This window comes from Miscanthus floridulus, chromosome 6, assembly GCF_019320115.1.
Source record: "Miscanthus floridulus cultivar M001 chromosome 6, ASM1932011v1, whole genome shotgun sequence".
NCBI lineage: Eukaryota > Viridiplantae > Streptophyta > Magnoliopsida > Poales > Poaceae > Miscanthus > Miscanthus floridulus.
The window spans coordinates 76,071,786-76,095,187 of record NC_089585.1 but is presented as its reverse complement, the minus strand read 5'-3'; the positions used below and the strand labels follow the sequence as shown (position 1 = coordinate 76,095,187).

General features: G+C 44.4%; 2 pseudogenes; both read right to left on the bottom strand.

Moving 5' to 3' along the window:
- LOC136456156 (uncharacterized) overlaps positions 1–4,663 on the bottom strand; it is a 56,851-nt pseudogene extending 52,188 nt beyond the window's left edge.
- Positions 4,664–5,948: 1,285 nt separating this feature from the next.
- On the bottom strand, positions 5,949–15,655 carry LOC136456157 (uncharacterized; annotated as a pseudogene).
- Between the last annotated feature and the right edge of the window lie 7,747 nt (positions 15,656–23,402).

The following is a 23,402-nucleotide window of genomic DNA, read 5'->3' as shown; positions in this document are numbered from 1 at the left end:
GACACTTCCCCCGCTTGTCCTCTGTGTTGCAGTGGTTGGTGATGCGATCACTGCTGGCATAGAGGAGCCACCCTGCTTCGTCGACCCCATTTGTCTCCTTCTCTTTCGAGGGACGAGTCGGAAGATGTCCGCATCCTCTGTTTTGTCATCTGAAAGGGGGAAGATGGCCTGGCAATGTTTGTTGGCAGCTGGCCGCTTGCCAGCAGCTCTGGCCGATGCATCCTCCCCAACCCCGAGTACCGCCCAGTCGACATCTTTGGTCCTGGCACCAGTCTGGGCGGTTGGGCCGGCAATTTGCGGCCAATCAACACCAGGGGGCGGAGACACGAACACTGCTGCCTGGTCACGACCATTACTCTGGGAAACATAAAGGAGACAACAGTCAATTTCATGTTACAACATAATTCTACAGGTACAAGGAAACATCATTTACCTTTGGGGGAGGTCGAGCCAGCTTGAAGGCGTGCTCGATGTCATTTAACCTGACATAATTGGGATCGGCTAGGTTGAATAGCTCCCCAATCCTGGCCTTTACTTCTATCTTGTCGAGCGCCTCTTTTCTGATCCTCGTCGGATCTGCGCTCCCCTGGTACTCGAAGCCAGGATGTACCCTCTTCTGGTAGGGCTGGATCCTTCGGCTAATGAAGTTCCCGACCACGCTTGGACCATCCAGCTTTCCCCACAGGATCATCCCGAGCAGTTCTGCGATCTGCTCCAAGTGCTCGGGCTTCTCCGACCAGCTGTTCTTCTTCTCCGGAATCAACCCCATGTTGCACAGGGTGATTGTGTTTGGCTCTTCGCAGATGTAGAATCACTTCTTGTACCATTCGTCTAGCGAGGTGTTCCAGGGGCAGTGCAAGTACTGGGCCTTCATACCGTCATGCAGATTGAGGTAGATGCCTTTGGCTATCTTCGAGCCACCACTCCCTTTCTTCCGCAGACAAAACAGATGGCGAAAGAGGTCAAAATGGGGCTAGAAGCCACCATAGGCTTCGCAAAGATGGATGAAGGTGGAGACAAGAAGAATCGAGTTGGGATGCAGATTGCAAATCCCAATCTCGTAATACAAGTAGAGACCCTGAAGGAAATGGTGCACTGGAACCCTAAAACCCCGCTTGAAGAAATCCTCGAAAACCACAATCTCACCTAGTTATGGATCGGGGAAGCTTTCTCCTTCCGACGCACGCCATCCCGCGAGTGCCTTGTGGAGCACTCTCATGGCGACGAGGTCTTCGATGGTCTGCTCATTGCTCCTTGACTTCCACCACTCCTTCGCCATGACTCCGCCTTTCTTCTAGGCATCTCTCTTCGCCATTAATCTATCCTTACAAAGGGGATGGATGCAGTGGTGGGGGGATTGGTGATGATTTTCGAAGGAATAGAGTTCGGCAAGAGGAAGAAGAAGGTTGCGGCGGCGAATGACAATGGGGATCGGTAAAAAGTAACTTACCAGTTCTATATTATAAATAACCAAGAGCTCCGTCGTTTCGTCCGCCCAAGATTCTTGGGAGACGTGCGCACGCGGCGCAGACGGTTGTTTTCACAACCTCGAGATCTACGCCAATAAATGCGCCCCTTCGTTACCAGCGTACGCGCCTCTTCGTTGATAATGTGAGAGGGCCCACACTGACGCACCTTCATATAGGTGCCAAGCGACTATTTGCCAGAAAGAGCAAGAAGGCAGAGTGACGTGTTATATCCATCTACTTTTTTGACCAGACGTGGCAGATTGGACTTGACAGAGTAAGGAGATAAATAAATACACCAAATAATAATACAAGCGGCGTTCTTTTTTCCTTTCACTGCATGTCTTGTGCTCAATGATGGACTAGACCACTGCCCTGCTCGGGGACTACCCAGACCACTGCCGTGCTCGGGGACTGCCCAGACCACTGCCGTGCTCGGGGACCGCCCAGACCACTACCATGCTTGGGGACTGCTCCAACCGCTGCCGTGTTCGGGGACTGTCCCGACCACTGGTCGGAGATTGCTTTCCTCGGCTACATATGATTTGTACTCACATACAGTTGAGAGACATTTATTTAGACCTTGCTACAAGGCTCATACTTCGCCTTCCAGCAAGCTCGGGGACTACATCGGTACGATGCACCTGCCGGTGCATCTCGTATTGCTTGTACGACAATTGGGTTCTCAACTTAATTGGGAATTCTTTTTAGACCATGGCACCACGTGCCTACGTCACCTACTACCAGGCTCGGGGACTAAGTGGGCACACTTCACCTTGCGGTGAATGTGTTTATTTAATCGACCCTTATGCTTTGACTGATTGTAAGGATTACTATCGTGCTCGGGGACTGTCCCGACCACTGCTCGGAGATTGCTTTCCTCGGCTACATGTGATTTGTACTCACATACAGTTGAGAGACATTTATTTAGACCTTGCTACAAGGCTCCTACTTCGCCTTCCAGCAAGCCCGGGGACTACATCGGTACGATGCACCTGCCGATGCATCTCATATTGCTTGTACGACAATTGGGTTCTCAACTTAATTGGGAATTCTTTTTAGACCCTGGCACCACGTGCCTACGTCACCTACTACCAGGCTCGGGACTAAGTGGGCATACTTCACCTTGCGGTGAATGTGTTTGTTTTTTGACCCCTACGCCTCTAATGATCAAGGACGCTACCCTTCAAGACGCACTTATATTTCTGTTAAGAAATACAAGTGGGCACACTTCCCAGGACGGAAATCTTTTTCTTTTTTCTTAAGAGCACCATACATTCTTCGGACAACCTACTTCTCCGGCGACAACGGTGGTCAGAGGTGTCAAGGACTCAAGCCTTACTTGTCGGAGAAGGTTAAAATGGCATGTCGCAGCATAATACATGGTGCTCGGGGACTAGCTGTGGGGGTATTAACCCCTATACCCTTACGGCTAAGCTTAGGCCGGCCCGGATTGGTGAGTCCGGTCCACCAAAAGACGACGCGTGGCCCAGCCAACCTGTTCGGAGTCCCGCGTAAGGAGTCAAGGTAGATTTGGCGATCAGGCAAGATCCTGATCGGTTAGAATAGGAATCCTTATCCGGCCACATATAGCAATTGTAACTGGCTAGGATTAGTTTCCAGATCTGTAACCCTGCCCCCGGACTATATAAGGCGGGCAGGGGACCCCTCTAAAAAACATCTCTCATTGACATACAGCAATACAAATTAGACGCAGGACGTAGGTATTACGCCTTCTTGGCGGCCAAACCTGGATAAAACCTCGTGTCTGTCTTACGTCACCGTCTTATTTGTGGCTTGCGCATCTGTCTGCCGACAATCTACTACCTTGGGCATACCCCTAGGTAGACTGCCGACCATATTTCATCGACAGCGGTGGACGAGGCAAGGGAGGGGGCGACGACAGCGGGCACGACCAAATAGGAAGGGAGGGGCGCAGACGTAGGTACGGAGTTACGGCCAGCGTTGGACGAGCCAAGGGAGGGTGCGACGGCGGCGGGCACGGGCGACGCCAGGCCGGCGGCGACGGTGGCTGAACGCTCACCCAGCAAGGGAGGCGGCGTGTGGCGGCCAAGGGGAGGCAGCGCCCAGCAGGGGAGGCGGCGCGCGGCGACGGGCACGGGCGATAGCAGCGGGCACGGCCAAACACGAATGGGGAGATAGAGGGACAGTTGGAGGCGCGGTGTAGGGTCCAAGGCCGTGGGCGGGTGCAACGGGAGGGTGGCGGCGCGGTTGGGCGGGTGGCGGCGGTGTCCGGCGGCGGCGTACGAGAGAGAAACGAATGGAGAGAAATGGAAGAAGAGGCCTTGCTGCGGGCCTGTGATGGGCCCTGCCGCCGCGCCATGCGAATATGTGCGGCCAAAAGTGTTAGTTTTGAAAAAAAAAATAAACAGTGTCAGATTTGAAAATAGTTTCAAAAAATGTTAAAAATAAAAAAAAAATCATCATGTCTTGGAGACAAGGAAAAAGCTTCTTCAGAGCGAGCATGATATTACTACCTTGCAAGCCGCAAAGCCATGGCACAGGACTACAACCTTGTTGGACCCCGCGTGGTGCAGCATCCCCACAAGATTCTCGCCGTGCTTGTTCGCTACCACGACTCTCTGTTCCGGAGCAGCTGCTGTTCAGAAACAAGATGGAGTCATCAATTCGGTGATAATCTCTCTGGCAAGACACTACTGCGAATCTTAGTCACCGGCCATCGTCTTGTTTACTTGCAACGAGAGCAGATAAAAATACGGAAGTAATAATCCAGAGAAAGAGAGGCGCTCACGGAGATCGGGGGCATCTTTGGAGGAGACGAGTGGTTGGGCCATGTGTGGCTGCCGGCGGTGACCTTGCACCCTGGGCAGGATCGGATCGGAGGATTCCGGCCGTCCGGCGTGGACCACGCCGCCGGGCTGCTCAGTAAGAGCAGGGAAGAAGGGATTCGTCGTCTGAAAATCCTCGTTTTGATTAGGGCGTTGGATTGGAAATCCTAACAGACTCGTCCACCAATTGCGTACAAGGTTACCAAATATATGATCTGAGTTTATTTCAATCCCACTACGGCGCTTCCTCATCTTTCCGTTTCATATTCAAATTCAAACTTTCGAAGTAATAAGGAGCATGAAGTCTTCGATTTTAGTTGGGTTTGTGATTGCAACATGATGCAGTTGTGCAAACTACCAACGGAAAGACGTGTTATCTTCTCATGGTGTTTTATGAATGCAAAAGGTTTGATAAAGTTGTTTTTCCGTATGATGGATGATGATATGATATCCAGTAATTCTGATTGAATTTATCTTTGTTGCAATTCTCTGAATCAGACTGATTAAAACATCAGTACATTCATCAGTTGGGGCAGCCGTTGCCTCTGCAGGTAACTTTACAAATCTGTAAAACCATCAATATTTGTGACATGAAGCTTTGAAGCATACATGGAGGTTAGGGCTACTAATTGCGCTGGTGCGTTGGGACTACTCTCAGATCAGCTTCTCGGGCTTTTTTAAGAAATTTCTCTAGAAGATGCTTTTGGAAAAGTTATAGCTCCCAAAACAGAGTAACTTGAACCCAAACCTTTTGCCAATGAATATTCCTTTCTTTTAGATGGAAAATAGAATTCTATTAACCATTTACATAAACAAAACTGGAAGAGAAACATAAACAAGTTCTGCTTCTGATCTTATCGTGACATCGAGCTTCCTCTAAGAGTCCACCGTTGTATATTTATCTATTTCAGTTTTCGCAATCAAACACCTGAACTGAACATTGTCCAATCTATTTATTCGAGTTTTCAGCAGTCGAGCACATGAACTGAACATCGTCCACAAGCGAGGATCTACCACGTGTACTTTTACGCACAGTAACAGCGGGAACATAAACCAATCGATGATAGACCAGTTTCAATGGGGTTTCATGAGTTTCGTGAGCATTAAATAAGTCGATGTCGACATATAGTGTTGATAAAGAGGTATATGATAAAAATTTTATAGGATAAAATGTGTTTCATAGAGAATAAAACTTATCTACACTGTTTTCAACACATGAAAGTTTTGAAAACAGTGAGATGAAACTCTCACTGATATTAGCCTAACTGATAAGCACTATAGGCCTCTTTTCTCCTGTATTTTTTATTTATCCTTATACAACACCTCGTATCAATAATACTGCAGAAAAAATAAAGAAAAACGGGATAACATTACTGTCGAACAAAATTGGCAAGGTGACAGAATTTCACATATGAGCTACAGAGACCAACGAGCTCATCGTATACTCAGCACAATCCACTAGACCTTCTCCGGTGGCTTGGGCAACGCTAGGAGTATTGGGACTGGGGCGTGGATGCAGACTAAGTGATTTCCAAGACTACAATCCATATTAAAAGGGTGTGGATACACACTAGCTGTTGAATAGCTCAATTCACATCTTACATAAGAATAGCTGAGCATAGCTAGTTGGAGCCATTATCAGCAGGTCAATTAGAACGCTTCGCAGCAGCAATAAGCTTCCAAAACATCTACCGAGTATCCCCGATCAAAATAAGTTTTCATCAGAACAAAACAGTTACCTGGAGATTGGAACCACTCGACCTACTTACTGTCAAATGACGAGATGTGATAGTGCAAAGAAATGCTAACGTTTTGTGCCAACTAACAAGGCACATAGTTTCAGACGATGTCCTCACTGGACTGCGGGTGGAGAAAAAAAAATATCAAGACCAGCAGGACAGCCGATGTAACCATCACAAACGAGGGAGAGACTCTGCCCGAATGAACTCCTTGAGAAGAGCTTTCTCCTCATTGATCTTATTCTTCTCAGTGGCATTGCGTGGTTTGATCTTCCGCTTCTCTTCCAGCATCCATTTGTATAGATGCCGCTGCTCATCTTCGGATAGTGGTGAGAGAACCCTTTTGGGCACAGGTGCAGGAGAAGGATCTGGAGCCTTGGCAGTTGTACTTGCTGGGGATGACAATGCTGCAGCGGCAGCAGCAGCAGCAGTAGCCTGAGCTTTTTCTTTTCCTGGTCTCTTTTGTAGGTCTTGGCAAATACATAAACTGCATGTGACAAGAATGTCAACTTACTGCAGCATGTGACGAAACACAAAAACAAAACAAGAGTGCTAAACAAGTGCCAAATGCCTTTTGCAGTACCTTTCAGCACCTCAAAGGTCTGAATTGTCATTTAATTAGCAATGCAATGCAAGTAATCGTAGTGTGGCAGAAATTCCTACATGTATTAACTCTAATGATAGTGTAGCAGGCATGCTTACATCATTAACAGATCATATATTAGCTTAGGATTTAGTTGTTTGGCATGCTTCAATGGTTTAATCGGTACTACCTTGAATTTGTGCAGGAAGTAGAGAATACAACAGTGAAAGTTTAGGCGTGATGACATAAAACCAACCAGGGCGATGTTATCATCAAGTACCGACCAGTTATTATGCTCAACATGAAAGCTGATGTCAATGGTTTTATGTGTGCACTTATACATCTGCCAGATCATGACGTGTACCTTACAAGTAATTTCCTTCTTTAAACAAGATAATAACCAACTAGATAGAAATCATAATACATCCTTGTCTCATGTGAACTCTATGGATATCCATCCTATTCATCTTAACCTATATTACAAGCAAATCAAGTTGGCAATTAGCAACCTGGCATACCCAGGTGCCCAGCCATAAACATAATTGTGAATACACGATATCATGCCCTTTGAACTCCTTTGAAGAATGTCACTTGCATACGTGGTTTATACATAATGGCGCAATTGGAAGCAATTATTGAACTTCCCTATATGGCAGGTATAACTGCCTGAGATCCTCTAGAGTTTCCCACTGTGCACTAGTTCACTTAGGGCCTGTTTGGTTGGGTGGAAACAAGCCAGAAACCAAACACACCCTTAGTGTCTCCTGCCATTTTCCTACTAAACAGAGAGCATACACAAGCTACTCGGGGACCATATTCTCCAGGAACTTCCTAACAACTGTGTTAGTAATCACATCTAAATTCTAAATGGCTGAGATTGAATTCTATTGGTTCATTTCAACCCCATAGCATGTGCTAACATTGGTACCACCAAATTCCAAGTCATGAGTGCTAATAAGTACACCAATGATGAACTTCACTTAACAATCAATGTCGGGACTCTTGTACCTACCCTTCTGTTTTTCCATTTATAACATATAGAAATTCATACTAGGTGGTGCCATTAATTTAAACATCTGGTACGGTAGTGCATGTATAATTTTCTTTATCTCCAGGAATGAAAGCAAATAAAACTCTAAAGATCTAAATTCTACTTCCGACACAAGACAAAAACACGTAGATTTCAACAACAACAACAAATCATCCATATCTTACCAGCTAAACATATAGTCCCGTTGACATCGAGGGCACAAGATAACCCGATCTATTTCCGTTTTCCATCAGCTACAAAATTAACCACGACAAGCCAGGCCATCCAATTCCAACCCAGCATTTATACAAGAGAAATGTCACATTTTTGCAGGAGACACCAGGACCAAACTGAGGTGATCTAATTTCACAATCATTTAGGGTAAAACGACCACAAGCGCAAATCACTTACGGTAACATTTTTTGCAGGAGATACCAGGACCAAACTGAGGTCGAAGCTGGGGCGAAAAGGGGTGAGATCTGTCGAGGGGGATTTTTTTTTCTCACCTCCGATGAAGACGTTGGTCGCGAGCAGGAAGGGAAAGATGCGGCGCATGAAGACCCCCTTCGCCGCCGAAGGCGCCTGCGGAGACGCGGTGGTATCGGGCTTGGCGCCGGCGGCCATCGCGCCTGGACGGGAAGGCAGGCCGCGAGCACGTTTGGGACGGGACGGCGGCGGCGGCAAGGCAACTGCGTCACTGCGTCCAGAAGCAATGCTTTTACCCTTTAATAATTAACTATTACTAGAAGAAAATTATTAGTCTCTCCGTCCTTAAATAAATTAATTTTTTTAAAAATAAATTATTTTTATATTTAACCATATTTATCTATAGATAAGATCATAAATATTTAACATAAATAAGTATGATATAAAAATATAGTTTACGATGTATCTAATAATATTAATATGGTGTCATATTAAATCTTAGTGCTTTTATAAATTTGATCAATCAAATATGAAAAAGTTTGACTTAAAACAACTCTAAAAATTAATTTATTTAGATATAAATTGTAATTTTTTTACACGATCACATGAATAACTTGTGGCTTAGGGATTTATTATGCATATAACGACCATGTCATCTTGAAATTGGATTATAACCATAGTTGGACATGCGTTATTTGAAGCATGGTCTTGTGTTGGATTTGAATTGAAAACGTGTGGACAACAAGAGATGCAGACGTGAGAAAGTCAATGGATGGGCTAACGAACAATAAATTGGAGAGAATTTCTCTTTTTAATATTACAATAATATAGATATAGATACAGATATAGATTTTTGTCAAGACACATAGTTACACCTTTTATATATTGTTACTCCCTCAGTCCCAAAGAATGCAATTATGAGATTCGTGTCAATCAAACAAGCTCAAGTTTAACCAAATTTATAATGGATAATATTAACATTTATATTTGTTCATAAATTTATTATGAAAATATATTTGTTCATAAATTTATATAATTAATCTAATTGTACTTATCTTTTATTATAAGTGTTAGTGTTTTTTAAAAACTTTGGTCAAAGTTCAAATCATCTGACTACTCGAAAAACGAGACTACATTCTTTCTGGGACGGAGAGTATTAAAGATTAGTGAGAGGTCATATTAAGAGTTTGGGTCGGTAATACAACTGTGAAAGGACTGAGATATCGCCTAGAGGGGGTGAATAAGCAATTTCTACAAATTTTACAACTCAAAATGTAGCAAACTAGTTAATCTTTGGAAGTTCTGAAGGAATCCTTAGAAATTTTGAATGTTCGGAAATTTGGTTTGGAAGTTTGTACAGACAGAAAAAAAGTTGAGATGAAACTAAGCTTAAAGAGTTCTAGCTCAAACTAAACTTGAAGATATAAGTTTAGAGATGTCCACTAGCAAGTCGACAAAACACCTCCACTCACAAACACACAACCAAGTAGATCAAGATAGAAACACCAATATACAAAGTAAAGCACAAAGGAGACAAGAGATTTGTTCTCACCAAAGTTTAGGTTCCCCCTTGAACCCTATACGTCTCTATTGAGGAAGTCATAAGCGACCACCCACGATTAAGCTCTATCCGGGTATCTTTCAACCACTTTTCTCGATCCACTAAGTTGATCTTTCCCTTGAGGAGGCAAGATCGAGGCCTTCACAAACTTTCTGTGGCTCACCACAAGAACGTGAGTTCGTCAGGTGACGCCCAAATTGTGTAGGATGCTTCACCTTCAAGAGTAACAAATGATGCATGATCGATTGATGAAATCCACAAGTGCTCTAGGTTTGGATTGCTCTTTCGCGCTCACAACATCTCAATCTCTCAACGTGTAATTTTTTACAAATCACACACCCAGAAGAGAGGGCCAAAGGAGAGCTCAAAAGACTTTTGGTTCAGTTAGGAGTGTGGGAGCCTTTGGTGTCCCAGCATAGCAGGTCCCAAGCCCTGGTAAAGGAAGAGGGTTGTGTTAGGCGTGGCGAGCCAATGTAAAAACTTAGCCACTTAAATGGAGATGAAACCCGAAAGAAAATCGTTGGGGCGTAACCCTCTTAGCGACGCGCCATATCGGAACCCGGGTATGGTGTTAAATGGGCAAGGGCCGGGTCGTCACCCCCGTGACGCGCCGTGTCGTGATCTGGGCATGGTGTCAAGTAACCAAGGATCGGGTCGTCGCTTCCTTAGTGGCGAGCTACATCGGCGCCCGGGTGTAGTGAAAAATGAGCAAGGGTCTTCGCATCAGAGTCGACGGGTGCGAAGGGTAAGGAAGCTAGTCGAACCAATTAGGATCCGTTTAGGTAGTTGGAATGTAGGGTCACTTACAGGTAAGTTAAGAGAATTAGTTGATACCGCGACTAGGAGGCGTATAAATATATTATGCGTTCAAGAGACTAAATGGAAGGGTCAGAAGGCGAAGGAGGTGGACAATACAGGTTTCAAGCTTTGGTACACAGGGACAGTCGCGAATAGAAATGGAGTAGGAGTTTTGATCGATAAGAGCCTCAAGAATGGTGTGGTGGGAGTGAGAAGGCAAGGAGATAGGATTATCTTAGTCAAGCTTGTCGTTGGTGATATGGTCTTGAACGTAATTAGTGCGTATGCCCCCCAAGTAGGCCTCGACGAGAGTGCTAAGAGACAGTTCTGGGAAGACTTAGATGGCCTGGTTAGAGCTATACCTAGTAGTGAGAAGCTTTTTATAGGAGGAGATCTTAATGGGCATGTAGGTACTACAAGCGCAGGTTTCGAGGCAGTTCATAGGAGGTTTTGGGTATGGTAGTAGGAATCAGGAGGGGGAGGAAGTTCTGGACTTCGCGGTAGCTTTTGACCTGATGATAGCCAACACTTTCTTTAGAAAGAGAGAATCTCATCTAGTGACCTTCAGTAGCGGACAACACTGTAGCCAGATTGACTTTGTCCTCGCAAGAAGAAAGGACAAACGAGCATGCTTGGATTGCAAGGTGATACCAGGGGAGTGTGTTGTTTCTCAACATAAGCTTTTGGTGGCAGATTTTCGTTTTCAGGTGCGTGCCCGTAGGGATAAACAAGCTAAGATTGAAAGAACAAAGTGGTGGAAACTGAAAGGGGAGACGTCAGAGGTATTTAGGGAAAGGGTTATCAAAGAGGGCTCTTGGAAGGAAGAAGACGACATAAACAATATGTGGGACAAGATGGCAACCAACATTCAGGAAGGTAGCCTCAGAGGTATGTGGCAGTAACCAAAGGAAGGGGACACGAGGCTAAAGATACTTGGTGGTGGAACGAGGAAGTCCAAAGGGCTATTAAGGAGAAGAAAGAATGCTATAGACGCTTGTACCATGACAGGAGTGTGGACAACATAGAGAAGTATAAGGTGGCAAAGAAGACTGCAAAGCGAGCTGTAAGTGTGGCAAAGGGTAGAGCGTACGAGGATCTTTACCAACATTTGAGTACGAAGGAAGGAGAGAAGGACATTTATAGGATGGCTAGGGTTCGTGAGAGAAAGACACGGGACTTCAACCAAGTTAAGTGCATTAAGGATGAAAGGGAGCATCTCTTGGTAAAGGAGGATGAGATCCGACATCGATGACAAGAGTATTTTGACAAATTGTTCAATAGGTGAGAATATGGACACAACCTTTCAGTTGGATGACTCTTTTAATGACACCAATAGGCGCTTTGTACGGAGAATCCAAGAATCTGAGGTCAGAGAGGCAGTTGAAAAGGATGAAAGGAGGTAAGGCGATGGGACCGGATGGTATCCCAATCGAGGTGTGGAGATGCCTCGGGGACATAGCTGTAGTATGGTTAACAAAGCTGTTCAACCATATTTTTCGATCGAACAAGATGCCTGATGAGTGGAGGAGAAGTATATTGGTACCGATCTACAAGAATAAAGGGGATATTCAAAGTTGTACAAATTACCGGGGAATTAAGTTGATGAGCCATACTATGAAGCTATGGGAGAGAGTTATCGAGCATCGCTTGAGAGCAATAACGCGGGTCTCTATGAACCAATTTGGTTTCATGCCCGGAAGGTCAACCATGGAAGCAATTTTCTTAATAAGACAAGTTATGGAGCGGTATAGGGAGAAGAAGAAGGACCTACACATGATTTTTATTGACTTGGAGAAGGCTTATGATAAAATACTAAGGAATGTTATGTGGTGGGCTTTGGACAAACATAAAGTCCCAACGAAGTACGTCGGGCTCATTAAGGACATGTACAGCAATGTTGTGACTAGAGTTCGAACAAGTGATGGAGACACGGACTGACTTCCCGATTAGGATAGGACTACATCAAGGGTCAGCTTTGAGCCCTTATTTGTTTGCTTTAGTGATGGATGAGGTCACAAGGGACATACAAGGGGACATCCCTTGGTGTATGCTTTTCGCGGACGATGTAGTGCTAGTTGATGAAAGCCGGACAGGAGTGAATCAGAAACTGGAGTTATGGCGGGAGACTTTGGAGTCCAAAGGTTTTAGACTTAGTAGAACTAAAACTGAGTATATGAGATGTGACTTCGGCACTACTACTCGAGAGGAGGAAGATGTTAGTCTGGAAGGTCAAGTAGTGCCTAGGAAGGATACCTTTCGATATTTAGGATCAATGCTACAGAGGGACGGGAAATATTGATGAAGATGTTAGCCATAGAATCAAAGCAGGGTGGATGAAGTGGCGGCAAGCGTCTGGTGTCCTATGTGACAAAAGGGTACCACAGAAGCTAAAAGGCAAGTTTTATAGGACGGCGATTAGACCTGCTATGTTGTATGGTGCAGAATGTTGGCCTACGAAAAGACGACATATTCAACAGCTAAGTGTCGCGGAAATGCGTATGTTGCGCTGGATTTGCGGTCATACAAGAAGGGATCGAGTTCGGAACGATGATATACGTGAGAGATTAGGGGTAGCGCCAATTGAAGAAAAGCTTGTCCAACACCGGTTGAGATGGTTTGGACATGTGCAACGGAGACCTCCAGATGCACCGGTGCGTAGTGGAATCCTAAGTCAGGATAGTAACGTGAAGAGAGGCAGAGGAAGACCGAAGTTGACTTGGGTAGAGGCAATAAAAGGAGACTTGAAAGGATGGAATATACCCAAAGACTTAGCCTTAGATAGGAGTGCTTGGAAGACAGCTATTCACGTGCCTGAACCTTGATTGCTTCTGTTGGGTTTCAACTCTAGCCTACCCCAACTTGTTTGGGACTTAAAGGCTTTGTTGTTGTTGTTGTTGTTGTAGGAGTGTGGGAGCAGCTCACAAGCACATCAACCCCTCAAGGTGGGAAGATGAAGTGAAGGAATAGACTAAGTTTGGCTTCAATTTACTAAACATAGAGTCACACATTGAAATCCATATTCTTCAATAATCACTAGAACATTAGGCGCCCTTCGGGCGCCCTACAATGGCCTAAAGAATGAAAGCTATTATCAAAGTTTGATAGTCATTGCTTTATAACTAAATGATTCGGCTGGTAGAGTTCCAGCTTATTTCCGCTTTATTTCCGCTTGTTTCAGCTTATTCTCTCTCACAGAATACTATTCAACCATCCAAAATCATCCAAAACCAGCACAAAGGCTACCAGCCGAACGCCCTGAATATCTAAGCAGACATTAATATAGTAATTCTCAATATCAGCGTGGAGTCAACACCTAAGATTAGGATAAGTAAGAGAGTTGTTTTTGTCAGTTTGTTAGCAGTAGTGTCCTGTTAGTTGTAGCAGCTCAGCACAAATCTACATTGTTCCTTGACAGATCCTGTTGGTTGTAGCAGCAAGCTCTTTTTCCAAAAGACCAGTACTTTGCTTTCTAGCCACTGCAGATTGTACAACAATTATCAAATCTAATAAACAATCACAATAATCAATCAATGCAAGAGGAACTATTTACATTGTTTAAAGTCCACACCTTCAGTATCTGAACCGCTACTTATCCCTCCTGACACCTTCACATATATTGTCAAACAGAAAATCTACATGAATATAGGAAGGAGAGAGCTACAGTCACAAAAGTTTTCAATTAGAAGACTCTACCTGTCGAGACTGAGCTAAAGTTGTTTGACATTCTAGAGAGGCAATCGAAGCACACAAAAAATATCCTTGCTAGAGAAATTTCTATTTCACTTCATATGAATTTGTACCTGCAAAAATATTGACATGGGCAACCACCATAAATAGCCTGCATGTAGAACTACTTTGATTTAGTAGACCATGAAGGGAACTCACATGATCAGAGGCATCATTTTTTCCCTGGTGTGCTTTAGGATGTGTTCCCCCTTCTGTTATCAGTAATACCTTTCTTCACATTGATTGCCTTAAAGAATGGTCTTTCATGTGCCTGCTCTTTTTTGAGAGACGAAGCAATATGTTTCCTTACTTCTTGAACTAACAGCATATCACAACAGGACTCGTCAGCATTTCTTCCACAAGTGTCTTAGCTAACGACCAGAAAGCACCATCAGATAGCACGTCACTGCCATCTAATTCAGGTAAGCCTAGAGGGGAAAAAAATCCTGCAATCGATGCGAAAATATTACCACATAAGTCAGGACAAGAAGCGGATCCTTCATCACCACTTCATATCAATACCATCATATCTTGTTCAATGTGTGAAGCTTTAAAATACAGGTGGCTACTTTGTACATAATCATTTTGTGCCATTTGAACTATTTGTTTTATTAATGCATATGATTTTAAACCTTTAAACCAATACTATACAGAGGAAATTTCTAATTTCAGTACAACATGATACACGATTTAGATCATAAATATTACCTAGCCAAAGTTATATATGCATATGAAAAAAATTAGCAGAAGCATGCCTGACCCCTAAAGAAGAAACATTAGCATTCATATTTGGACCAGACTACCAGAGCCATTAGAAAGATGCAGAAGTTCCACCTGTAGAGTGATTGTAGAAATGAAATGTTCAATGGTAGTCCAAAGATTAGCCTGACCAAATGCAGATAAGGGCAAAATGGTACTCCTATGTTAGTGTACATTGGTGAAATGTGTTTCAAGCTTTTCTACAACCAAAGATCTAGATTATACTTTTGATAGACGCAAGTTGATTAGAAATAGTGTGCCCTGGCCGCTTGGTCGTTGTGAAGCTCAACACCGTGACTTTGAAGACGCATCACAAATTCACAGGTAAATCAATCAACATTCGGCAGGATTCGAATCAAACTAACCAATCGTGAGCTCACCTGCCAAGAACCGCGGCAAGCATGCCGTGGTGCTAGATCCGATCCAACGCCAGGCTCCAGCTGCCGGATCTGCCGTGTCGGCAGCCATGAAGCACCAAAGCATAAAAATCCATGAGATCAAGTCCAAATCCCTCCCCACCAAACCCTAGGACCTAAAAGCCCCCACATTTCTCACCTTGAGCCTCTTCGGGGGAGAGAAGGGGGATGGCAATGGGACTTCCGCCTGATCTGCGCACTGCCGGATCTCACAAGCTCCCACATGCCACAGAGGCCGCATGGCTTCCCATGCTCGAGCCATGATGGCACTCATGCCGGGAAGAAGAGGGCGCGGGGAGGAGAGGGCAGGGAGGAGCTAGTGCTTCCTTAGGGGTTTACGTAAAAAAGGAACAAGTCTTGAATTTCCTCTTCTTCACGTCAGAATAAAATTTACATTAGGGGTTTACGTAAAAGTATCTCAACGTGGATACTGTTTATGGATGATGAGCTGGACCGCGGATTAGTTTTCAAACAAATAGAGGGCTTCTCTGTAAAATTGTCAGAGGCGTATGTGCCAGCACGGGAGCGAGCCAAGGAGTCCCGAATATCTGGTGGAAGCCGAATCGAGTGGGTTTTAAACAACACTGATAATCCTTGCTTGAATGTTTTGCTTCCTGTGATCAACTATGCTTCCACGTTGAATTTCATTGAATTCATAAGCACTTGATCATTCTTCTTTCATGATAAAGAATATCATCCAAGTGACCAAGTAACCTATATTCGTAATATGCATTGAATCTCCATTGCTCTTTATTACATATCTTACATATACTCCCTCCCTACAGGAAAATGAAGGCGTTCTGGGACTTCTGCTCGTTTGCGTAAAGGATGTCGCCGAGCGCTTGCATGCGTGATTTGGGACGGCTTTGCCTCTGCCGCTTCGCACGCCGCGTCGACCGTTTATCGCTCATTTAATCACCGCGTACTAATAATAGCGCAGCCTCGCTTCGCATGCCGCGCCGCCCGCTCGCCTCCCTTCATCCTCAACCGCTCGTCTATCCTGGCCTGGCCGCTTCCTCGCCAACGCTTCCTCGCCGACGCTGTGCTCGCTGCTTCCTCACCTACGCCGTGCTCGCTGCTTCCTCGCCGACGCTGCGCTCGCCGCTTCGTCACTCCATGGATGCAGCGGTGGACTCTGTGACGTCGGAGGAGTTAGCGCCGGCGGACTCCATGGAGATAATGACGGAGGATGACCTCGAGCAGGAACCCACTATCGTTGCTGGTGCCATGGAGATGACTTCGGAGTCCTTCGTGCCATGCAACGAAAACAGACGCGCGAAAGAAGGAAAAACAAGTGACGGAACGCCAGCGCGCGAAAGAAGGAAAAACAAGCAACGGAACGCCAGCGCGCGATGCAACGAAAACACACCCACGCTCGCGCAATAGACGAAGGCAAGCGCAAAAAACGCTCGGCCAGCGCGCGCCATGCAACCACACAGTGCCATGCAAACGCACACGCGCAACAGATAGAGGCAAACGCTAAAATCGCGCATGGCAAAAATCGAAGCGCACGGCAAAAAATTGCGCCTGCGAAGAATTGAACCTCGAGAGTTGTTGCGCTAACCAATCAAGCTGCTTGAGGTTGTTGTCTATGAAGGACCCGCAACCATATTTAATAGGGGTAGATAGGAAAAACTCTATCCTAATTAATCACTCCTTGGTATGCTAAATGCTGTCCTAAACGACTTTCTTTACCGGTATGGAGGGAGTATAAATCAACATCAATAAGGGCAAGTTAATTTACAATTCCTTGTATTATTTTCATTTTGGCTTGGCACCCTTCACTTTACTTTTATTTTCATTTACATATCTTCATTTTGATGTTGTGATCAAGCAAGCTTTCATATAAACTCTTTTTCATCAACTAATATTTTGATCACACATCTTCACATAATTAGTCATGATCAAAACCAATGGACTATCGATCTCTTCTCATTTATGCAAGCAAGCCATCATTGAAACCAAACCATATCCATTTACTTTTGCCTCATTTTGATTTATCAATTTGCTTGCCTTGTTTTGTCATTTAAGCACCAAAACCCATTAGAGGGCCTACATGCACTTTCAAACTAAGGTGCTACTACTCCTACATCTGACCCAAGAACTAATGTGCATCTCAGTATTCGATCCAAAACTAATGCGAAACTGGAGATTTTTTTTCTGGAAGGGAGGTATAATATAAAGAAAAAGAAGGAAAATTGTTCCTTGATTATTAGCCATTAGCTTGCTGGTCTGGTTATTGCAAACCATCCGATCCCTTCTCCTCTAGCTGATTAATTAAGTCCAGACACACACATTTTAATCCACATTCAGGCCGTTGTGTGTTGAATATTAGACATATATATAGGCTCTGTTTAGAGAGCTTTTGCTTCCCCGTAGAGATAAAAAAGCAGAAGCTCCCCCGAATAGGGTTTTGTTTCTTTAATGAGACAAAAAGCTCTAAAAGCTACACTTTATACTAAAAATAGAAAAAAAACTCCTCAGAGCAATTTTCTGAGTTTTCTAGGAAGCTTCTCTAGGAGGTGTTTTTGGAAAAGCTACACCTCCCCTAGATAGGGCCATAGTCAAACATCAACTCACATTATATTATATATAAATTGCAAGTGCGATTCGTTTCCTTTGTCTATCGTAACCAAGCCGATTGATGACCGAGCTCCTAAGAACAAGATCAATAATAGAGCCAAGTAATCGGCTATAAGTAAAGTTATAAGAGCCAAACTATAATAGTTGTCTTCTATTTGTCTAAAAAACTATTTTTATTATTATATGACACCTTGTCTCATATTCTCTTTCATATTCCTCCTCACATATTACTCTATCAGGGCGCACCACTGCATAGGCTCCCATGTCTAGCTTGTTTCTTGTATGAGAACCAAGCTATCTTCTCTCTTCCACATCAGTAAAAAAATATTAATTAGCTTGGCTATAAGACAAATGTTATACTTGCTCTAAGGGCTGAGACATCTGGTCGACCGTTGTAGACTCAAGGAAACTGCAACATAAATGGCTAGTAGTAGAGATAGCACATTGTCGCGTGGTCGGAACCGCGACAAGCATTGTTGTTTGAGGTGGTGTTAGAGTAGGCAATGTATCAGGTGCAAACCAACCAACCTGTGCAAACTTAGAAACTACCAATCAGAACCACTAGATGCTGATCCAATGGATGTGGTGAGAGGTGGGATTTTTTTGCGCTTAAGCCCCCCACCCGCCGGTCTTTTTTTTTGCGCTTAAGCCCCCTCACCCCATCCATTGGATAAACATCTAGTGGTTCTGATCGGTAGTTTCTAAGTTTGCACAGGTTGGTTGGTTTACACCTGATATGTTGCCGTTGGCTCGGGTGGACTCAAGAACACAAGAATCACATAGAGGACGTAACGATTTATCCTAGTTCGGGCCAATCGGTGCCCTATGTCTAGCAACAGATGATCCTTATACTCAAGAGCACCTAGAATTGGGGGGTAACAACAGAGTGTACATGAGAAGAGGGAGATTTGTTAGGGGGTTAGCTCGGTGCTAATCCTAAGGTTGCCTCGCTGCCGGTGGAGTCTTCCCCTCATCGGAGAGGAGGAAGATGATGAGTGTGGTGGAGGAGCTCTTAGTGTCCCTCTTTGGTTGCTCTGCTCTTGGTGCCGAGCAGGAGCGGATCGGTGAGGAATGGGATGATCTATCTTAGATCATCCTCCCCCTCTGGGTTTCGACCTATCCCTTATATACCGAGATAGGTCGGGTACATGGCGGTTTTTGGGGATTAGCCTATGGTCTACATGCGCTAGAGTCCAGGAGGGTCTTGAGTAGTGCTCTATGGATTGTGGCGATGTTGTGGAGCCAAAGAAGCCCTAGGCGTCATCCGACTACTCTGTCCTGACACACCGAGTGTCACGCTATGTCAGCTTGGACGGGCCTCCCCCAAGTGTGCCTTTTGGAGACTTCTTGGTCATAAAGGAGGCCGGCTCATGGGGCTAACGTGTGGGTCCGGGAGCCCCCAAGCCCCTAGAGGCCACGTGTAACACCTCGGGTGTTTTAAATCCTAAAACATGCCATGTCATCATATGCATTGCACATCATTTTGGGTTAGTGAAAATTTTGATATGCATACACTAAAACAATTTTACCTTTATGTTATATGTGTTGACTTGTATGGTTTGAATCAAGTTCAAAATCTTTGTATTGAATTGAATTTCCAAAAACCCTAATTTCCAGTATTTAATTTTACCCTGAAAAACCTAATTCAAAATCTAAGCACATTTTGGGGTTGAGCCTAAAAGAAAAAGTGTAGAGTTTGTCAAGGTATACAAAGTTGGTTTTTGGAGTTTTCAAAGTTGTTATATAAAATTTGAAGTAATTTGAAAAGGCGAAATGTACTTAAAGTGTCCCCTTTTGATTTTAAACTTGCATTTCAAAATGTAGACCAAATTAGAGTATGGTTATTAAAGAAAAGTTGTAGAACTTTGAATTTGGAACAACTTTTATTTTTGGAGATTTTTGAGTTACCATACAAATTTGGGAGTAATTTGGGAAAATAGACGAGTGGCAACTCAATAATTTCTGTGAACAGTGTCTTCGGGCGACACCTCACCGATGGCGAGCTTCCTCTGGCTTCTAGGCGCGCTCGTGGCCATGTTCGGCTTCGCGTTGGCATGGAGAAGGCCATGGCGTGGTTTCTCCTTGCTTCCTACCCGCGTTATAAGGTCTTCACCGTCGCCATTTTTCTCCGTTCTTCTCCCCTGTTTTTCCCGTCGCCGTCGCCGTTACCCCCTCAAGCTTGTGCCGTTGTTGGAGCGCCAACCAGTCATAGCAAAGCCCGTCATAGCTCCGCTTGCTCCTTGCGCATCCAGCCAACCAGCCCTTGAAGCTTGACTCCGCCGGGAAACCTCTGTGCACACTTTTCTTCCTCGCGGCCGGCAACACCACCGTCGAGTGCGCGTCGCCGTGGCCAGCACTCCACGGTGCGTCTTTGCTCTTGCTCAGCGTAGCTCCTGCTTCGCCATGTTGCCATGGTGCTTTGTGCCCTGTTGATTGATCCTTTTGTCCACCGCAGCCACCGAAACACCACCGCCGACGTAGCTTGTGCCGCCGTGGCTACTGTGATCGTCGACCCGCTTCATCGTTGATCCTCCGGTCCCGATTCCTGCTCGAGCGTGTTTGGGGTGAGCTCCTGATTTTTCCCAAGCACTTTGTTTAACTACTACCGGCCTTGTTTCGCCAGCGTAGCGTAGCCGCGCCGTCATGGCCACCATGGCCAGTGTCGAGCTCGAACCCTGTTGCAATTGATCTAGCTAGTACCTTCAATCAATGCGTTGTGATGTGGGGAGTGTGTTGGTACCTTCGTCGTGGCCGGAGACCTCACCGATGATGAGTTACCGGCGGTCAAACCACGGTCGTCGCTGTTGAGCGTGGGAGACGGTGCTGACAGGTGGGACCCCGCTGTCAGTATCGGTTTGATTTGAAAATGGATTTTCTATTTTTCAGAAATGGATGAATAGTGTAAGTTTTTGTTATTTATGTGTAGAATTAAATAGAGCTCCTAAAATTATGAAATTTTTTGTGTGACCTCTCTGTGATGTAAACTATTTAGGAAAAATATTAGATGTTGATTTTCAGTACATTTTGAATGTGATAAAAATTGCTCTAATTAATTAATAAATAAGTTTCCATGATTTTTCTAGGCTTATATAATTATCCAAAAATTATGAAAATTGTTTTCCACTTAGTTATCATGTGATAAGCCTTCACAAAAATTTTGAGCTCATTTGGAGAAAGTTGATTTATTTCATAATTTTAATTAAATAATTAATTCATAAAAGCAAATAGTAAACCTTAATGATTTAGGTTTTGTTTGAATTTTTGATTGAGTGATGGTTTTGGGTCATTAGTATAAAGTGATCCTTGGTACTTAAAATAAGTGTTTGAATTTACAAAAAGGTTTAAGTAGTTGTTGGCTTATAACTGTACCGCGAAGGAAAGTTGTATTCAAGTTGTTAATTTTACATCCATCGTCAAGCATCGTGTGTTATATCTCACATCATATTAAACATGGCATTGTTACTATGTGTAGTGAACGAAAGCAAGAACGTGGTAGTCAATCAAGTTGAGGAGGAAATTAATCCGTCTGTTGAGGTTGGGTTTGATAATTGTGGAACGTCTCCGGAATCTGACTTTTTCGTTAATCAAGGCAAGCCCCGGATGCATTTAAACCTATCTTGTGTTTTACAAATTTATATCGCTTTTGCTTTTTGTTACTGCATTAAGTGATTAGGAGTTGAGTGAAAACCTAATTGGTGCATTACCAACCTTGTTTCTCAATATCAACCGTGTTACCCGTTTTAATTCAAGAATTGCTTAGTTATGCTTAGTCATGCTTAGACAAATAAACATTGGGTGATTACCTGTCACCTATGAGAATTACATGAGATTTTGATATGATTGGTTACTTATGTTATCATGAGATATGAGCATGTGGAGTAATAAATTTAGACCGGGCGGACTCGGTGTATGGGAGCCACAAGACATGGAGGTCTTGTGAGCGGGTTCTTTCCGCCTGTGTCGATTAAGACACGTCCGTTGTTGAATTGCATGAGGTGAGACTTTGTAGTACTAGACACATACTTCGGTAAGCCTTAACTTGGCTATTCCATTACGAGAATGGCTACTCGCGCACTGGGAGTGGAGAGATGGTGAGAATAACGTGTACCCACGTGGCAATGGGCTAGATTGGTGGAGTACTGTATTCTCGAGTGGTACGGACCCGTTCTTGTTTTAGAGGATCTAAGAATAGGTTGGTATATGTAGGTCGGGGACCTGCATATGTCGTGTGGCTGGGAATCCCCAGCTAGGTTATAATCGGTTTGAATCGTCGTTGCTCCTCGATTATAGAGACTCAACTCACTGTTCATCATCGTAGTTAATAACTGAATCTTGAGCTAGTTCTGAGAAAGTTTGTTATGAAGTTCATGATCTCATTACGGGTCATGGTAGATTCATATACGGTTTTTATGAGGTTTTAAATGTTGAAAGAAAGAATCTTGTTAGAGAGCTTTTACACAAAAGAACTTTGTTTATGCTAAAGCCATACCTTGAACCCCTGAGCCTGCATTCCTAAATCTTATCTATTGTTATTTCGGTTAAGTCTTGTTGAGTACTTTTGTACTCAGGGTTCGTTAACCCTTGTTGCAGGTGAGCCTCATGAGCAGGTCTGCTTTAGACCGTGCTGCATGACTATTGTTCCGATCAATGATGATAAATGAATGTGTGACCCTTGGGCAGGGTACTTAAATTGTGTGTTTGTATTATGTTTCTAATGCCACTCCACTACTATTGTTTATAATATTTATCAAACTTAGTTTGTAAGGTTTGAAACAACTGGTTTATAAACTAAGTTATTGTAAGACTTCCGCTATTTTACTCTTATGTAGATATTTGAATAAATGTTGTAATACTGCAATGACTCTGTAATGGGTTCCTACTCAAAAATCGTGGATGATTCAGGGTTCTCCAAGGACACCCAATAGTCTTCTTAAGTTACCAGGAACATATGCATACTCATCAGAGGTCATTGGACAGTGACAAGTGCATGTGGGCCCTATAATTTAGGAGGTTCTGCCACACCATGGAGAAGCTTGTCTTCTTATGTCACGCCCCATGCATGACCTTGTCGGAGGAGTGGTTGACAACACCATGCTTGTGGGGTGGCGTCTAGGAGCCCCCAAGCCCTGATGGCTTGGGGTGTGTCTTCTTGTGCCTAGGCCTTGGCTAGCGTCGAAGGCCGAGGGGAGGCCAAGGATCGGGTCCAGACTCTCATCAATAGGGGGGCCCAGGCTTGAGTGAGCCCCCGATCGCTAAGTAGAGGTGATAGGCTTACTCAGGCTCAGCCTGATCCTCTGACTTGAGGGTGTGCGTGAGCATACCCGATGGGTATAGCCCCCATGCCCCCGAGCGATCCTAGAAGGGTCGGTCGGGGGGTCTCTTGGTTGAGAACCTTTGATCTCAAGGTTTAACATACCCATATGTTAGGATCTTATCAGGAGCCCTCGAGCCCTTTGTGGCCTCACTTGACCTAGTTCGTGATGGCAACAAAAGGCTAAATTCGAT